Source organism: Bos indicus x Bos taurus, chromosome 29 (genome assembly GCF_003369695.1).
Source record: "Bos indicus x Bos taurus breed Angus x Brahman F1 hybrid chromosome 29, Bos_hybrid_MaternalHap_v2.0, whole genome shotgun sequence".
Lineage (NCBI taxonomy): Eukaryota > Metazoa > Chordata > Mammalia > Artiodactyla > Bovidae > Bos > Bos indicus x Bos taurus.
Window position 1 is genome coordinate 22,316,326 of NC_040104.1, and position 19,988 is coordinate 22,336,313.

General features: G+C 48.2%; 1 protein-coding gene across 4 annotated transcripts in view; it reads right to left on the reverse strand.

The window, feature by feature from the left end:
- PKNOX2 (PBX/knotted 1 homeobox 2) overlaps window positions 1–19,988 on the reverse strand; it is a 298,614-nt gene that overhangs the window by 112,784 nt on the left and 165,842 nt on the right. The window contains exon 1 of one of the 4 annotated variants that reach the window (XM_027532933.1): window positions 15,983–16,109. The exons of the other annotated variants lie outside the window; for them this stretch is intronic. The gene's annotated coding sequence lies outside the window, so the exon portion shown is untranslated. Of the gene's footprint in view, window positions 1–15,982; window positions 16,110–19,988 lie in introns of those variants that run through there. 4 annotated transcript variants of the gene reach the window in all.

A 19,988-nucleotide genomic window follows, 5' to 3' on the forward strand; every position in this document is an offset into this window, starting at 1 on the left:
CCTATGCAGATCATCAGCAGGATCATTCTTATCATAGGAAGGGCAACCACGACTGGAAAACTAAATCAGATCAGTGCTTAACCAGTTCAGCTAGACTTTGCCTGTTTAGTCATTGTTACTCATTGTCAAAGGCATCACAATTCTCTATGCCTCAGTGTGTCTCTGAATTGAAAGATTTGAAGAAAACAATGGGTTGTTACACATGCTCCTTACACATGCCTCTTAATAAGTTGGTGGGGGAGACAGTACAGTGGGAAAAACTGGATTCAAATCCTAGATCTCCCTTTTCCTAGTTGTATGTGGTATGCTCAGTCACTTCAGTTGTGTCCAACTCTTTGCAACCCCTTGGACCATAGCTTGCCAGGCTCCTCTGTCCATGGGATTTTCCCAGTAAGAATACTGGAATGGGTTGCTGTTTCCTCTTCCAGGGGATCTTCCTGACCCAGGGATCGAACTCACATCTCCTGCATTGCAGGCTGATTCTTTACCCCTGAGCCACTGGGGAAGCCCCTTTTCTAGCTCTGTGATCACCAAACTCAACAACAAGGTGTTTACTGGGACTGAACTGAGCAGTTTTACATCAGACATAAGATGTGCTCAGTGGATAATAAAGGACTCAGCATTGACATAGACAAAGCCTGTGATAAATGGTGACTATCATTGTTAAGACAATGACAGCATGGTGGTTTGTTTAGATCTTGTTTGGCAAAATCATACTCATCCTTTAAGATTCAACTCTGTGAAGTTATCGCTCAATGCTCCTCTACCCTCTACAAGGCAAGTCACTCCCTCCTTCCCACTCCCCTGATAACTGGGACTGTTTCTCCTATAAGATAAAGCCCAAAGTTCTTAGCTATGAACTCCAGGCTGAATCTCATCAGATTATTATTATGTGTCACTAGAGGGGTCCCTCTCATTCAGCTCTGAGCTGAACAAGGACATCCTCACCTTTTATGTTTTCAGCTCTGGCCTAGCATCAGGATCAATGTGTGTTTGTTAAATGAGGGGATGAACAGATGAGCAGCAGGGCCAAGAGCAGTCAAGAGGCCCAGGCAGAATTTGCCCAGACCCAAAGGTGAGCCTGGTGATAGGAAATCCAGCGTGGAAAGCAAGTGTCCCTTTATTTTTTTTTTTTAATATTTTTTTTTGGATATGGACCATTTTAAAATTTTATTCTTAAATTTTAATTGGAGGATAGTTGCTTTACAATATTGTGTTGGTTTCTGCAATAGAAAACCATAATTGAAGGGGGCTTTCCTGGTGGCTCAGAATGTAAAGAATCTGCCTGCAATGCAAGAGACCATAATCGAAAAAGACATGTGTGCCTCAGTGTTCACTGCAGCACTATGTACAATAGCTAGGACATGGAAGCAACCTAGATGCCCATCGACAGATGAATAGATACAGATACTGTGGTACATATGTACAACGGAATATTACTCAGCTATAAAAAAGAAAGCATTTGAGTCAGTCCTAAGGAGGTGGATGAACCTAAAGCCTATGGTACGGAGTGAAGTTAAGTCAGAAATAAAAAGACAAATATTGCATATTAATGCATGTGTATGGAATCTGGAAAGATGGTGCTGATGCAGACCATTTTTAGTCTTCATAGAACTTGTTACAACATTGCTTCTGTTTCATGTTTTGGTTTTTTGGCCATGAGACATGTGGGATCTTGGTTTCCTAACCGAGGACTGAACCCACACCCCCTGCATTGGAAGGCAAAGTTTTAACCACTAGGCCACCAGGGAAGTCCCTAGCAATTGGCCCTTTAAACTCACCTAAGATCGGCCTCAAATTTAAAGAATTTGCTCAACTTTTCCAGCAGGATAAACCTTCTTGGGGAAAGCCAGCAGCTCCATCACAAGCCCTTTGACCTTCTCTGCAAACCCTTCCTATCTGCAACCTCCTTTTCCTCAGCTGGGCTCCATCCTTCTCCTGCTGCTCCCCACCATTCCTCTCCCCAATGGTCAGACCTCCAGCCTTGAAGCCCCTGCTCCCTCAGCCCCCCAGGCTGTTGAATGACCCTGGGTTCTAGGACGGCCTTCCCAATCCAGAAATGGGAGAAGGTCAGTATGTCCTGACACAAGCTTATCATTGTCTTTTGCCCCCAGGCAAAGCAAGCTGCACTTTCCTCCTCTCCATCACCTCTGCTACACCTGGCTCAGCAAAAGCCTCCTAATCAGTTTCCCTGAGCCTACCCCCTCCTCCCCATTTGAATGCAGATTTCCAAAGAATAGCAAGGAGAGATAAGAAAGACTTACTCAGAGATAGATGCAAAAAAATAGAGGGAAACAATAGACCGGGAAAGACTAGAGATCTCTTCAAGAAAATTAGATGTACAAAGGGAATATTTCATGCAAAGATGGGCACAATAAAGGACAGAAACAGTATGGACCTAACAGAAGCAGAAGATATTAAGACAAGGCGGCAAGAATACACAGAAGAACTATGCAAAAAAGATCTTCATGACCCAGATAACCACGATGGTGTGATCACTCACCTAGAGCCAGACATCCTGGAATGTGAAATCAAGTGGGCCTTAAAAAGTATCACTATGAACAAAGCTAGTGGAGGTGATGGAATTCCAGTTAAACCATTTCAAATCCTAAATGATGATGCTGTAAAAGTGCTGCACTCAATATGTCAGCAAATTTGGAAAACTCAGCAGTGGCCACAGAACTGGAAAAGGTCCATTTTCATTCCAATCCTAAAGATGGGCAATCCCAAAGAATGTTCAAACTACTGCACAATTGCACTCATCTCACACAGCAAAGTAATGCTCAAAATTCTCCAAACCAGGTTTCAACAGTATGTGAACCATGAGCTTCCAGATGCTCAAGCTGGAATTAGAAAAGGCAGAGGAACCAGAGATCAAATTGCCAACATCCGTTGGACCATTGAAAAAGCAAGAGAGTTCCAGAAAAACATTAACTTCTGCTTTATTGATTATGCCAAAGCCTTTGAGTGTGAAGATCACAACAAATTCTGGAAAATTCTTAAGAGATGGGAATATCAGACCACCTTACCTGCCTCCTGAGAAATCTGTATGCAGGTGAAGAAGGAATAGTTAGAACCGAACTTGGAACAATGGACTGGTTCCAAATTGGGAAAGGAGTACATCAAGGCTGTATATTGTCATCCTGCTTATTTAACTTATATGCAGAGTACATCATGTGAAATGCTGGATTGGATGAAGCACAAGCTGGAATCAAGATTGCCAGGAGAAATATCAATAACCTCAGATATGCAGATGACACCACCTTTATGGCAGAAAACGAAGAGGAACTAAAGCGCCTCTTGATAAGTGAAAGAGAAGAGTGAAGAAGCTGGCTTAAAACTCAACATTCAAAAAATGAAGATCATGGGATCACTTCATCGCAAATAGGAAAACAATGGAAACAGTGACAGACTTTGTTTTCTTGGGCTCCCAAATCACGGCAGATAGTAACTGCAGCCATAAAATTAAAAGACGCTTGCTCCTTGGAAGAAAAGCTATGACCAACCTAGACAGCATATTAAAAAACAGAGACATTACTTTGCCAACAAAGGTCCATCTAGTCAAAGCTATGGTTTTTCCAGTTCAGTTCAGTTCATTTCAGTCGCTCAGTCGTGTCTGACTCTTTGCGACCCCATGAATGGCAGCACGCCAGGCCTCCCTGTCCATCACCAACTCCCAGAATTCACTCAAACTCACGTCCATTGAGTCGGTGATGCCATCCAGCCATCTCATCCTCTGTTGTCCCCTTTTCCTTCCGCCCCCAATCCCTCCCAGCATCAGAGTCTTTTCCAATGAGTCAACTCTTCGCATGAGGTAGCCAAAGTACTGGAGTTTCAGCTTTAGCATCATTCCTTCCAAAGAAATTCCAGGGCTGATCTCCTTCAGAATGGACTGGTTGGATCTCCTTGCAGTCCAAGGGACTCTCAAGAGTCTTCTCCAACACCACAGTTCAAAAGCATCAATTCTTTGGCGCTCAGCTTTCTTCACAGTCCAACTCTCACATCCGTACATGACCACAGGAAAAACCATAGCCTTGACTAGACGAACCTTTGTTGGCAAAGTAATGTCTCTGCTTTTGAATATGCTATCTAGGTTGGTCATAACTTTCCTTCCAAGGAGTAAGCGTCTTTTAATTTCATGGCTGCAGTCACCACCTGCAGTGATTTTGGAACCCAGAAAAATAAAGTCTGATACTGTTTCCATGTTTTCCCATCTATTTCCCATGAAGTGATAGGACCAGATGCCATGATATTTGTTTTCTGAATGTTGAGCCAACTTTTTCACTCTCCTCTTTCACTTTCTTCAAGAGGCTTTTTAGTTCCTCTTCAATTTCTGCCATAAGGGTGGTGTCATCTGCATATCTGAGGTGATTGGTATTTCTCCTGGCAATCTTGATTCCAGCCTGTGCTTCCTCCAGCCCAGCATTTCTCATGATGTACTCTGCATATAAGTTAAATAAGCACGGTGACAATATACAGCCTTGACATACTCCTTTTCCTATTTGGAACCAGCCTGTTGTTCCATGTCCAGTTCTAACTGTTGCTTCCTGACCTGCATATAGGTTTCTCAAGAGGCAGGTCAGGTGATCTGGTATTCCCATCTCTTTCAGAATTTTCCAGTAGTCATGTATGAATGTGAAAGTTGGACTATAAAGAAAGCTGAGTGCCAAAGAATTGATGCTTTTTGAACTGTGGTGTTGGAAAAGACTCTTGAGAGTCTCCTGGACTGCATGGAGATCCAACCAGTCAATCCTAAAGGAAATCAGTCTTGAATATTCATTGGAAGGACCGATGCTGACGCTGAAATGCCAATACTTTGGCCACCTGATATGAAGAACTGACTCATTGGAAAAGACCCTGATGCTGGGAAAGATTGAAGGCAAGAAGAGAAGGGGCCGATAGAGGATAAGATGATTGGATGGCATCACCGACTTGATGGACATGAGTTTGAGCAATCTCCAGGAGTTGGTGATGGACAGGGAAGAAAGAAGTGCTGCGGTCCATGGGATCGCAGAGTTGGATACGACTAAGTGACTGAACTGAACTGAACTGACTCCCTCCTCCACTTGACTGCCACAGGATATTTCTAGCAGCTAAGAGCACCCTGTGCACAATTCTCTTAGCACTTATCCTGCAAAATTGTGGTTCTCTCTTTGCCTACCCCACTAGATCATATCATCCTAAACTGAAAGTGTTTAGAGCCTAATGTGTGTTTTGTTCATATTAAGTGTTAAATAAGTTTTGGTGGAATAAAGGAGTAAATAAATATTTCTATTCAGCAGAGGGGCTTTCCCAGGTATTGCAGTGGTAAAGAACCCAGCTGACCATGCAGGAGATGCAAAACCCTCGAGTTCAATTCCTGGGTCAAGAAGATCCCCTGGAGTAGGAAATGGCAACCCACTCCAGTATTCTTGCCCAGGAAATCCCATGGACAGAGGAGCCAGGTGGGCCACAAGAGTCCATTCGGTCACAGAGTCGGACAAGACTGAGCACACACACACACACACACACACACATATTCAGCAGAGGATATGTAGAATGTATGGCACACAACATGCTATGTCCTTTACAAAGAACTATATCTCCCGGTTTATTACTCAATCCTTGCAACAGCCCTGTAAAGGAGGTAGTATTAATCCCTATTTTTGAAAGAGGGAACTGAGGCTAGAACAGTGACTCGAATAGTCACAAAGCTGGTTAAGGGGCGAAGGGAAAGGGCAGAGTCTAAGGCTGGCCTCCTTTGCCTCCCTAGCCCCCTGCCCACCTGTCCCCTTCCCTGCCCAGCTAGGGAGAGGATGCACAGAGGCTGAGCTGCTGCTGCTGCTCTGCCTCACTTGGGAAATAAACAAGAAGAATTCTTCTTCTCATCATTTGGTGAGTCGGTGACATTTCGTTTGACAAAGAATCTAGGAAAAGCCTCTCCTGGGACCAGTTTTGGGACTAGGCTGTGATAATATTGCTTTATTGAAAAAGGATGCTAGGAACTGAGCTCCGGATGGCCTTTTACTTGGAATAATTTATGCAGGAAATGAGAAATAATTTTTTTTAAAAGAAACACACATTGATCTACACATGGTCACCAGATAGAAGTGATGGCAACACACACACACATGAATAATCCCAGAGACACAGACATGCAAAGGCATAAATTCCAGTTCTCCATCAAGATTGTGGCCACACACCCTGTAAAATACCGAAAGATTGCAAGTGTGGTCAATTCAGAGCCCTGTGGACACACCCACTTGCAAAACTGTCTGATGGCTGTGACTTCCCCTCCATGCCTTCCAGGGGAAATTGTGATTTTCCCCCACACATGTAAATTTCAGTCATTAAGGGACGCACAGGAAGCTTGACATTGGAGAAATTAATCTCTCCGTGCCTCCGTGCCCTTCGCACTGCCCTGTTCCCTCCTATGATGATCACACAGTGTCCGGAGAGGCTGCCTATCAGATGACCTGCGCCCCAGGCACCAAGTCCCCACTCTGGATTCACACTGCCTGTGCCTCCAAGGCTTCGGTCATAACCAGTGCCTGGAGGACCACAAACGAACCAGGAAAAGGCTGAGAAATGAAACGTCTGTAAAATTCTCGTTCGGATACCTCTCAGAAATGAATCTCAGATGCAGAAGGGATGGGAAAGGGGTTTTATCTGAACTATCTCCCTCCCTAGACTGCTTGGGAAGGGCTGGGATTTGAAAGGAAAGCTGAAAGTCAAGAATTCCCCTCCAGCCATGGTGCTTTTGACCTGGGCTGAGAGCAGCACCCAGGATCCCTATTCTTGTGGAATCAGCAACTGAGGAACTCAGAGAGGCCAGGAACTGCACCAGAAGTCAGGACACTTGGGTTGTATCCATCACCCTCCTGGTTGAGCTCGGGATGTGACCCTGGGTACATCACCATCTGGTCTCAGTTTCTCCATCTATAAAGTAAGAAGTTTAGGACTGCGACTTCCCTGGTAATCCAGTGGTTAAGAATCTGCCTGCCAATGCAGGGGACATGGGTTCGATCCCTGGTCTGTGAAGATTCCGTATGCAGTGGGGCATCTAAGCCTGTGTGCCACAACTACTGAAACCTGCATGCCCTAGAGCCCATGGTCTGCAACAACGAGGGGCCCAAGCACCACACCTAGAGAGCAGCCCCTGCTCGCCACAGCTGGAGAAAGCCCAAGCACAGCAATGAAGACCCAGCACAGCCAAAAGTAAGGCAGAAAGACAGGACTGGATGGTCACTTCTGCTGCGGTCTCATCGGGTGAATCGTGGCTCTGCCTCCTGCATGCGTGCTCTGTCGTGTCCAGCTCTTTTGAATCCCATGGACTACCACCCGCCAGGCTCCTCTGTCCGTGGGGTTTCCAAGAATACTGGCGTGCGTTGCCATTTACTACTCCAGGGCATCTTGCCCACCCAGGGATTGAACCCAAGTGTCTTGCATCTCCTGCACTGCCAGGTGGACTCTACCACTGTGCCACCTGGGAAGCTTGGCCAGCTGCTAATGAGACCTCGAACACCTCTATGTACCCACGATGATTATATATCCCAAAGCATGTCCAGCTAGCTTTTAACATTTTGCTTGATAAAAGATGCTTACTCCTTGGAAGGAAAGTCATGACCAACCTAGACAGCATATTAAAAAGCAGAGACATTACTTTGCCAACAAAGGTTCGTCTAGTCAAGGCTATGGTTTTTCCAGTGGTCATGTATGGATGTGAGAGTTGGACTGTGAAGAAAGCTGAGCGCCAAAGAATTGATGCTTTTGAACTGTGGTGTTGGAGAAGACTCTTGAGAGTCCGTTGGACTGCAAGGAGATCCAAACAGTCCATTCTAAAGGAGATCAGCCCTGGGATTTCTTTGGAAGGAATGATGCTAAAGCTGAAACTCCAGTACTTTGGCCACCTCATGCGAAGAGTTGACTCATTAGAAAAGACTCTGATGCTGGGAGGAATTGGGGGAAGGAGGAAAAGCGGACGACAGAGGAGGAGATGGATGGATGGCATCACTGACTCAATGGACGTGAGTTTGAGTGAATTCTGGGAGTTGGTGATGGACAGGGAGGCCTGGCGTGCTGCGATTCATGGGGTCGCAAAGAGTTGGACACGACTGAGCGACTGAACTGAACTGAGACAGTACTTTGTGAAGTTGGTAGTACTGGAATCAATACACCCATTCTACAGATGGAATAATCAAAACTGAGACTTGGAGTATCTTGGCCAAGGTCACAAAAAGAAATCAGTATTCATTCAACTCACAAGAAGTTTAAATATTCCCTTGGACATCACTATCTATTAAAAAGGAAAAAAATGTACAACATACCTTGGAAACCCTGAAATTTGCTCTGGAAAATATTTGTTTCTTTTGGCCAGCTTGGACTTGTTAAGTAAAAACTGTGATTTCAAAGCTTCTGCTGCCTTTTTGCACAGCTTAGGGTAGAGGCCCAGGGCAGATGTTCTTTCATTTAGGAAAAAGGTTTAAGGTCTTCTGGCTGTTAAAGGGGAAGCCAGGCCTACTCCAGGAGGGGAAAGAGGAAAACAAAAGGGAACTCAATTGTTATTCACTCATTCAACAAATATTTATTGAGTGTCTGCTATGTGCCAGGAACTGTTCACAACTGTTAACAAAACAGATACAAATCTCAGCATTCGTGGGGTTTACTTTCTGGTCTGGTCGAGATGGGAGTGGTGGACACGTGATAACAAGGCAGTAAATAAAATACACAGGACCGGATAACAAGGGCAAAGGAGAAAAGGTAAATGAAAGGGAGTGTGGGGAATTGAAAGTTCCCCACTCACTTCCGGCGAATCTAGGCCAGAGCCTTATAAACATAGAGGAGCATAAAACTCAGAGCAGAAGGGAGGAGCAAGAAGGTGCTGGTTGGGAGAACAGGTGAAAAGGTGGCAAGCCAGGCTGTGAAGGAGAAAATGGACAGTGAGGAGGAATTTCTTCTGTGAGGATTCAGTTCAGTTCAGTTCAGTCGCTCAGTCGTGATTAGGAGAGGGATTTAAAGACCTGGTTATCTCCTATATCAAGTTTAACTTGTTCTGCCCCCTGCCCTAGAGCATACCCCCTCCTCTGGCATCTCCTGGGGCTGGGACCACTGGTACCTGCCTTGGCCACAAAGTTTAAGGGTGCTCCACAAAATGTAATGGGGATGAAATCAGGACCTGTAAGTGTGCTTAGACACATTTGAATTTAACTCAAAAGGAAGAATCAGTAATACTGATTCTGCCAGTGTTGAAAATGTTGATGCTTTGTTTATCATACATTTTTGTCATTAATTTGGAGGTCTAAAAATATTGCATTAAAATATGATTTCTCTTGACTGCTGAGTTTGGGGGCACCCCCTTAAAGTTATGGGTTTCCCAGGTAGCTCAGTGGTAAAGAATCTGCTTGCCAGTGCAAGAGACTCGGGTTTGATCCCTGGGTTGGGAAAATCCCCTGGAGAAGGAAATGGTGACCCACTCCAGTATTCTTGCCTGGAGAATCCCATGGGCAGAGGAGCCTGGCGGGCTGCAAAGGTCCATGGGGTCATAAAAGAGTTGGACACAATTTAACAACTAAACAACAACAACTTAAAGTTATGCCTGGGGTTAGACCCTGGCTGCAGAGCTGAAAGGGGGCGCAGTTAGCCATCTGCCACCTGGGGTGAGTGAGCCTGGCACCAGTAAAAATGTACCCAGGCAGCAGCTTTGTTACAGGAAAGAAAGAGAAGGGGCCCTGCCCACAGTGGAGAGAGCTGTGCTGGGGGGCCGAGGAGGCCGCATGCCTAGGACCCCAGGACTGAGGGAGGAAGCAGAGCAGGGCTTTCTGCTTGATGAGACCCTGAAGCAAAACAAGATCAGGAGAACCTAATGCCCCTTCTCTCTGGGACTCCACAGAAGCTGTGCCTTCCGCAGTGTGGGAGGACATCTCCAGTTGTTCTGTGGGGATGTTCACAGGAACAGTGGGCTTGGGGGACACGCGGGTGGTTTGTTCTGTGGGGATGTTCACTGGAATGGTGGGGCTTGGGGGACACATGGGGGACACATTGCTAACTGCACCCCCTTTCAGCTCTGCAGCCAGGAGTCCTCCATAATAATTAAACCATGAAAGCACCAGAGTCCATCCCTCGGGAGTGCTGGGGATGGAGCGGGGGCAGTCCCGGGGTACCCCCATGGTCATGAGACCCTGACCAGCCATCCTGCATAACCAGAAGGTGCGGGGAGGGTGGTCTCCAATTGTTTTGGCTCCTCGGGAAAGGAGGGGGTGGCATCTTGTCATAGGGTCTGCCCACAAGAGTGTGAGCCCCCTGAGGACAGGGAGTGGGCAGGGTGTGTGTCAGAACAAAACGGAAGGTTCTACAGAGGACAGAGTCCAGGAGCACATCCACAGACCTGCCTCCAGGGGGCTGTTGGGTGGGCCCAGCCAGTCTGCTTTCCTCACTGCTCCCTGCTTCTCTCCAGTGCGCTCCAAACCCTAGGGCCTTTGATGAGTCACTCCTGTGTTCACAAACACTTTTATTATTGACATAAATAAGTCAGCTATTTGAGACCTCTCAAGTCCTGCGGAACTTTCCAGGCATATGTCTCACAACTCTCCTTCATAACCTCTAGATCGGGGCTGGCAAACTACACCCAGGCCAAATCCTGAGGCTGCCTGTTTTTTGTAAATAAAGTTTTATTGGCATACGGCCCTACTGTTCCTTTACTCTGGCCTAGGTCTACTTTCCACACCAGTGGCAGTTGAGCAGCTGCAACACTGAAACCTGAAATATTTAAACATAAAACCTGAAATATTTACTGTCTGAAACGTTCCATAAAATGTTTGCTGAGCTGGTCTAGGCTGCAGGTAAGCTGTGCTCATCTCCTCACAGCCTCTGCGAGGCCTGTGCTGGTCCTGCTTTCCAGGATGAAGATGCTACATTTCCCTGCTCTAGTCACTGGAATACGGCTGATTCTTCAAGGGCTCAGGTGAAACATTATTCATCATGTGATGTCTCCTGGATTCCTGCAAAGAGTAGCTCACTCTTCTGTACAGCCTTGATCCATTGTTAGGGTGACCATGAACAAGGTACCACCAAAGCTGAACAATTTTGACAGGGGAGGAGAGCACGATTAATAATTACACAGACACTACAGGCTTCAAGGCTTCCCTGGTGGCTCAGATGGTAAGGAATCAGCCTGCAATGCAGGAAACCCAGGTTCGATCCCTGGGTTGGGAAGATCCCCTGAGGAAGGGAATGGTAACCCACTCCAATAGTCTTGCCTGGAGAATTCCAAGGACAGAGGAGCCTGGCAGGCTACAGTTCATGGGGTCACAAAGAGTCGGCTGATACTGCAAGGCTTCAGCTGAAACAGTCCCAGGCAAACTGGGCTGTCCAGCGGTCCTACACTTGATGCTTGATTCATTCTGCCTCCTTTGGGTCAATCGTTTATATACCAGCTCCTCCAATAGGCAGGCTGCTCCAGGGCAAGGAAACTGTGGGGGTTTTGGCCCTCAGAGCATCCTTATCTATAGGCTAAGATCAATGAATGTCCATTGAAATGAAAGAGAAAGAGCTCCATTCTAAACAAGAGCAGTTTCTGTAGGAGCAGCAGCTGGAAAAACAGAGACAGAGGAGCCATTACCCGGAACGGGGAAGAGGCACTTGCAGTCCATGGAGGTGGCAGGCTTGTGTCTGCGTCATTGTACCTGCATACCCAGCGCAAGACTTCCCTGGTGGTCCAGTGGCTAAGACTCCACACTCCCAGGCAAGGGAGCCTGGGTTCAATCCCTGGTGAGGGAACTAGATCTCATGTGCCACAGCTAAGACCTGGCACAGCCAAAATAAATAAATAAATTTATACGTTTATTTTTTTAAAGAGCCAGGATAGTGCCTGACCCTCCGGAAGTCCCGCCTCTGCTTTCCTGCTCCTCTGCAGCACCCACCCTCTCCCTTCCTGCTCTCCCCGTCCATCCACTCAGCTGCTGCCCCTCCTGGCACCTCCCAGGGAGGTGGTCACAACTACATAAGTCTCTGCAGAGTTAGAAAAAGGGGCATGCCACTCCAAGGGTGAGAGTTTATTTTTGCAAGTTCCGAGCTGGGTGATCAGAATTTAGGTATATATACATCTCCCTTCATAAAGTTCCAGCAACAGGGGACTTTCCTGGGGGTCCAATGGCTAAGATTCCAAGCTCCCAATGCAGGGGCCCTGGGTCCAATCCCTGGTCAGGGAACTAGATCCCACAGGCCACAGCTAAGAGTTCACATGCCGCAGCTAACGATCCCACATGCTGCAGTGCAGACTGAAGATTCCAAGTGCCGCAACTAAGAACTGGTGCAGCCAGATAAATAAATATTAAAAGAAAAAAAAGCTCCAGCACATTCTACAGACTTCAGCTCACCAAAGTGGGAGCTAGGAAACAAACGGCTAGGGACTAAGATGACCCACTGAATACATAGATGCTCGCCATCTGTTCTCTGCTGAACAGCTGGGAGACCTCTTTGAAGTGAAAATTCCATTCTAAGCCCTCGCCTTCTTCTTGCTGGTTTCAGTTACTGGTTTCCCACTCTTCTGGAGATCAAGACCAAAATCCTTACCTTGGCTCAGAAGGCCAGGTGTGGTCTGGCCCTGCCCACCTCTCCTCCTTCATCTAGTTGGCGCTTGGCCTTCCAGCCATTCAGGCCTCTGGTCCTCAAACAGGACATGCTTCTTCCCATCACAGGCCCTTTGCCCAGCCACCCCATTTCCTGCAAGATGCTCTTTCCTCATCCACCTGGCACTAGCAAGTCTGCTTCACCTTCACATCTCAACTGGACCTGCTTCCTCCAGGGGAGCAACATCGACCTCTCAGACCAGGGAGGCCTCCTTTGTATATTGCATTTCAGGCTTCAGTACCACTTACTGCTGTTTATAATTACATACTCAACTGCAATGATGTGGGCAATGCCTGTTTTCTCCCCTAGGCTCCCTGTGGGCATGGATTCAGGTTTGCTCAGCTCACTTTGACTCCTAGCACACAGTGGCACTCACAGACATTGGTTAAATGATCATCCATGCCAACCCAAGCCAAAGATCAGGAAGGTGACCTCTGGCCACTGCTCATGTCGTAAATTAAAGTGGTTGGAAGTGAGAGCTGGGCATTAAAGTCCTCTCTCTTCTCATCCTCCACTTTCAGCTCTTACTCCTTCTCCTGAAAAAGCTGTCTTTAGGGACCTATAACACAGAGGACCACAAAATGGAGCTTACGTGGGGCTAGATGCTGACTTTGAGTTCACAGGTCAAGACTGGCAAGAGATGTGGACAGACCCTAACAGAGCAGACAGCTAGCCAGTAGGAGGAGGGCTGAGCCAGCACCAAGCAGGCGGATTGAGGGCCTCCCAGCAGGTCTTGTCTCTTCCACAGCATCTTGGGCTCAGAGAAGCCAGAGGAGCCCTTTGTATCGTTCAGGTTTCCTCTTTCCTCCCGCCCTTCCCCAGGATCTTTTGTGCCTGGGGGGTAGGGGGCGGAGGGTATATGTTCACCTCACTGCAGGGCAATCTCTCTGAGGGCAGGAACTGGGCCCTGAATGGCTTTGGCTCTCCATAGCTCCTGGTTAAGGTGCAGCACAGGACTCACATTTGTAGATTCTTGTTCTGATATGCAGGGTATAGGGGCTGCCTGCTTAGATGCAGAGCCAGAGGATGGCGTTCAGGCCTGGTGAGGGTGGTGCCAGGTAGCCCATGGGGCACAGTGGGCTGAGATGTGCAGAAAGGTCCAGACCAACCCGAAGGCCTTCACAGCTGTGCTAGACTAAGAGGCTGCCTGCTCCCTGGGCTGGCTCACCTGAAATGTAGAGTGGCTCACCACACCCTCTCGGGTCAGAGAAAGACATGTCCATACCTCCGTTAACCCACCCACCCACCCACCCCAGCAACCTGGCAGCTGAACCCTGGGGTGGGCCCAGCCCACCAGGGAGAAGACAAAGTGGCTGCCTCCAAGCTGGCACCAAGCCCGCTGCTGTGAAGAGAGGCCTCTCTGCACGAGGCCGATAAATAATAGAAAGTGCAAGTGGCCCGAGGTAGCGACCAAGCCGCTGGGCCTCAGGCAGGATGGGGCGAGCGGGCCCCCAGGTCAGGAGCACAGGGATTAATAACGTATCAATTTTAATGTAGGGAGAGGGTTTTTTTTCTGCTTCACAAACAGCAAAGTGAATGTTTGAGCATCCCGGCAGGGGGTTAATGAGGACTCTGATTAGTTATTCGGATTTCTCCACACTGCCTCAATCCATCCTGCTAGGAAGCAGAGGAGGGAGGCGGCCGGGTGGAGAGCTGCACAGGGCCCCTCCGCTGAGAAGACAATCTCAGTCTGTGAGCAGGTCTCAGCCCAAGGAAAACTGCAGCCCACTCCCACCCTGTCCTTGCCACCTCCACACACCGTGGTAGAACAGGGAGCTAGACGGACTTCCAGATGACCTGTCCAGCCCCTGGATTGGAGGGACTTGACTCTGCAGCCACACGGAGTGTCAGTGAGAGAACATGTCCAGGCTGGAGTCCAGAGGCCTGGGGCTTTCCCAGTACACCAGACTGCCCTCCCCACTCCTCCTGCCCAGCCAAGGCGAATATTCTCCTTTTGCCTTCAGGGAAGCAGCGGATCAGGGATAAGCCCATGTCTGTCTATCAGAAGTCCTCAGCTAGGGCTGTCTGCTGGGCTGGGGGACCTTGGGACCTCCTTGTTGGGAAATCTCTGTCTTCTGGTCCGGGCTGGTGCCCAGCTCAGGGATGGAAGATGAGGCTTGCTGTGATAGCCCCTGAGAACAGGAGCCTCCCAGCATCACTACCTCCTTCTCTGTCCCAGCTGCCCGGGGGAACTCCAGCCACAACCCCTCCACCCTCCCTGCAGACTCCCAGGTCAGTGACAGATCCTGTTCATTTGGCCCCAGACACGCAGGGCACAAAAGAGGGGCAGGAACCTGCAGAGACGCAGCACGCGCTCAGGAAGAGACATCGCCAGGCCATCTGGACGCGTGCTCCATGCCTTTCCCGCTATTGCACCGCAGATGGACTTTGGAGCCAGGGGCCCCACTCCCCTCCCACTCCCAGGTCCCAGCCCATCTGCTACAGTCTGGGACCCAGACCCAACCCACACCCAGATCCACAAGGAAATGATGTCACCATAGGCACCGCCCCGCAGTTTTCCCGAGATCATCTGAGGTCCCCCAAGTGCCTCTTTCCGGAGGTTCCTGAGGAAGCGCCTCTCGCATCACCCCCAAAATCCTCAAAGCGCATGCTGAGGTCCTGTCAGCTCTCCCTGACATGAATATTTATCGTTCCCAAAGCCAGGGACTGTCATATTGGCACTCACAGGCACCTGTGGCTTTTCATCTTGGACTGTCGCCCCGTTCACTGTGAATATTGCAGCTGAAGTTTATTGAAGGTTCCCGTGAGCCAGCTGTCTCGTCCAGCTTTACACACATGACCTTGTTAACCTTTGGAGACCCAGTGAGGTGATGCTTATGTGCACCTCCCCCAGAACTCTCTGCAGCAAGATCTCCTCTCTTCATTGTATCAATACCGGAGACACCACATGGCTAGTAAGCACTTGCATTGTGGTTGTTGCAACTGAGTAACTGATTAGTAATTTAATTTCCTTTTAATTTTAATAGACACATGTGTCTGGTGGCTACCAAACGAGACAGCATAGACTCCAGGGTCGAGCAGCACACTCCGTACCCCAAGCCTGGTAGGGGCACAGACTGGAATCACTGGGTTTGTCTGCTTTAAAGAATGCCTTTAAAGGCATTCTTGAGTGTGTGAAGAAACTCAGGCAGAGAAGATAAAGAGATAGCGTGTAACCGTGGAGGGCTCATGCTACATGCCAGAACTGGGTACAGAGGTGAGTGGGATCTAGTCTCTGCCCTCAGGGGCTCTAGTGCAGCTGATTCTACTCGGGACAGCAGGACTTAGGTGCACGACTGAAGGAGGTGGGATGTGGTCCAGATACTCCATGCCACCCTCTACCCCAAACTCAACCACGCCCAGCCATGAGCCCCACCGTCTCCACTCTGCCCACGCTCCCCACGTTTGTTCCTCATTCTGGATGAATGGCATCATTGTCGCTGCAGTCACTCAAGAAGGAAACCTGGGGACTTCCCTGGTGGTCCAGTGGCTGAGACTCCATGCTCCCAATGCAGGAGGTCCAGTTTCCATCCCTGGTCCTGGAACAAAGATCCCACATGCAGCAACTAAGAGTCTATGCCCCACGACTAAGACCCAAATAAACAAAAAAGGTTTTTTTGAAAAGAAGAAAACCTGGAGACACCCTCACCTCCTCTTCTTCCTTCCTCCCCCTTCTCTCACCTCCTTTCCATCACATCTGATATCTCACTGTTAAGGTACTTTACTCTCTCCTTCCCACCCACACTGTCTATGCTCCCAGCTCTGCCGTCTCTTCCCTCTCTCACGTCACCCCGTGATCCAACCGCACAGTGTAAACAGGCATTTCTAGGCGCTCAGCACACTTCCCTGTGCCCCGTGCTTCTGAGTCTGCTGTCCACTCTTCCTGGAACACCCATGCTGGCCTCATTTACTTGGACACATATGCTATGTCTCTGGACTCTCTCCCGCTGAAGGCTTTGCTGAGTATCCTTCCTCTCTGGCCGCTGGTGGCTCCTGAGACCCTGAGCACTCCTCTGTTACGCACTAATCGCCTTGGGTTAAGAGTTCTGGCATCTCCCCTGGCCTTCTCTGAGGTCAGAGACTGTGGCTTTGTCATCCCTGTGTCCAGAGGGCGCACAGGGTGCGGCATGTGGCGGGAGGTGGACAGGCAGGGCACGTGTCTGCACCAGCAGTTGTCTGAGGCCTGGAGCACCTTCAGGCCCTGCCTTCGCACCTCCCACGCCCTGCCTTTCCGCATTAGGAGTCTTGCAGCCTGGCACCGAGAACATTCCTGATTCACCTCACAGCCTGCTTCCTGGAGGCATGGCAGGGTGACGTCCCACAGAGCCCAGCACTCAGCGTGAGCTCCCGCAGCTCTGAAGAGTCTCAAAAACAGCCCCAACCGAAATGGGCTTGGGTCTGTGACTTCCAAATGGCCTTGCGCACATCTCTGCCTTTGTCTCTGGCCTCCCCACCCAGCCCCACTCACCTTCCCAGTTCCCTTCACGAGTCTCTAAACTGCCAAGTGCATTGGGCACCACCCACAGGAAACCACAGATTCATTCCTGACAACTTACCACCCTGGGCTCCAGCCCTGGGAGGGACCAGCATCATCGGAGAGGCGGTGCCCTCGCTTGCCTGCAGTGCTACCATTCGCAAAGCAGTTCCTTCCACGTTTTCTCATCTCATCCTAACGACCCTCCTATGTGGGGAGGGAAGTTAGGCCCTGTTCCCCCGCTTTACAGATAAAGAAATAGAGGCTCAGGGACTTCCCTGGTGGTCCATGGATAAGACTCTGTACTCCCAATGCAGGGGGCCCAGGTTCGATCCCTGGCCAGGAAACTAAGATCCCACAACTGAGTCTGAGTGCCCCAACTAGAGAACATGTCCACCACCACTGCTGAGCCTGCGTGCTCTAGAGCTGACACACCCAGTGCACTTCCGGCACGCTGCAAGAAGACCCAGCACAGCCAAAATGGACAGAAAACGAAAGAGAAGAAATAAATGCTCAGGGAAATGAAGAGCTAGACCCAAGATTCATGTGGAGATCTTTTGATTCTAAGTTCAGTGTTCACCTTACTGGGAGGATGGTGATGTCACCAAGAAAGGTGGATGAGAGAAGTGATAACAGGGGAATAATAGGTTCAGAGGAGGTGTTGATGAGTTTATTTGAGAGTGTGTTGTGCTCAGTGTTTTGTTTTTTTTTTTAACTTTTTGTTTTGTATTGAGGTATAGCTGATTAACAAACAATATTGTGATAGTTTCAGATGAACAGCGAAGGGATTCAGCCATACATATGTATGTATTCACTCTCCCCCAAACTCCCGGCCCAGTGTCGGGATGGGGCACCATGGTAGAGGACAAAGCTTGGGATGCCTGTCTGGGGGTGTAGTCCACCCCAGTCCACCCTGTGGTCCAGCTACATAAAGTCATCTGCTGTTACCCAAACACCATCCTGTTTCTTCACCTTTGTGCCTCCCTAAGGAATTTACAGCCTTCTCTGCATCTCTGATTTCTGATACACTCCCCAGCCTTCCATGACCGCTTCAGATGCTACCTCATGCATGATCTTTCCCTGATCTTCTCAGGTAGAAATGGTCCCTCTTCCTTGGGGACTCCTGCAACACTTTGTATAAGCCAGCACTGTCGTCTTCATCTCATCCTGTCTACGGCTTTGGTAATTTGCGTGTCTGCCGCGTCCATCGTGGGGACATTCTTGCTCACCTCTGTATCACCCACTATATTTAGAACTATGCCTTGAGCAAAAGAGGAAATATTGGTTGGGCTGAATTTCATTGCTAATTATGTTTTTAAGAGAGGAGGGTTTGACCTATGTCTTTCTAATGGGGAATAAGAAATGTAATGGACATCGCATCTTTTGCCTGCATTTTCAAATCTGAGCTCCACGAAGGCTTAGAAGCACACATGCAGAAGATGAAAGGAGGGGCTTATCAACAAAAAACAAGACACAAGAGTAGCCTGAACCCATTAGAAGTGCACTGGGAAGGCCAAAGACTAGAATGAAGTGGAGACTGAAAACACTCTCCTCCCTACACCCCCTCCCTCACACGCTCCCTCTCTTCTCTCTCTTAAAAAAAAAAGCAATACTTGAAGCAAACAGAAAGAGACAAAAATAAGGGATGAAGGCGGCTACAGCCTGGGGCAGACGGAGGAGGTTACAGATGACAGAAGGAAAGCAAATGATTTAACTCCCACTTTGCTTTGTTTTCTTCAAGGACAGTGATCATCAAACCAGAAAAATGATTTATAAAGGTTTCAAGTTTGAGATAGGTGAGGAGATGGTAAATGAGCATCTTATAGCTTTAAATAAAATCAAGGCTGCAGACACAAGCAAATCACATCTTAGAGTAAGGAAAGAGCTTCGAACTGTAGAACCACTGCTATCTATTTGTGAACTGATGGAAAGAAATCATTTTTAGAGATGGAAGATGCAAAAGCTGTGTTGTCTTTCTTTTTTAAAAAAAGATCTTTTTGATGTGGATCATTTTTTAAAGTCTTTATTGAATTTGTTACAATATTACTTCTGTTTTATGTTTTTGGGTTTTTTTTTTTTTTTTTTGGCTAAAAGGTATGTGAGATCTTAGTTTCAGGGATTGAACCAGCAGCCCCAGCATTGCAAGGTGAGATCTTAACCACTGGACTGCCAGGGAAGTCCCAGAAGTTGTATTTTCTTAAAGTGGTAAACATTAGATTCTGGAAGCGACATGAGAGTGAGTCTGATATTCATTGCTAACAAAAATTCCAAATTGGAATATTTATGAAAGAAATAAGTGATGACCCCAAACCAGAATAGTTTCATTGAAAAACAATCACATCAAACTAACTTTATGGCCCTTAAAAAACACTTAGAATCCCTAGGCTGGTAGATAAGGAAGATTCCAAGACCTATCTTGATTTTAGCAAGCTCTGTGACATCTTTCACAATATCTGTCTGGATAGGATAAGATGGGATAAGATGGAAGTGTAAGCTGGATGCACGGGGACAAATAAACAGTTACTAGACCTACCATCGGAGAAGGCAATGGCACCCCACTCCAGTACTCTTGCCTGGAAAATCCCATGGACGGAGGGGCCTGGTAGGCTGTAGTCCATGGGGTCGCTAAGCGTCGGACACAACTGAGCGACTTCATTGTCACTTTTCACTTTCATGCATTGGAGAAGGAAACGGCAACCCACTCCAGTGTTCTTGCCTGGAGAATCCCAGGGATGGGGGAGCCTGGTGGGCTGCGTCTATGGGGTCGCACAGAGTCGGACACGACTGAATCGACTTAGCAGCAGCAGCAGCAGCAGACCTACCATGGGAGGCATTTTGTAATACATGCAAATATCACATCACTAGGCAGCACACGTGAAACTAACATGATATTGTGTGTGTGCTATGT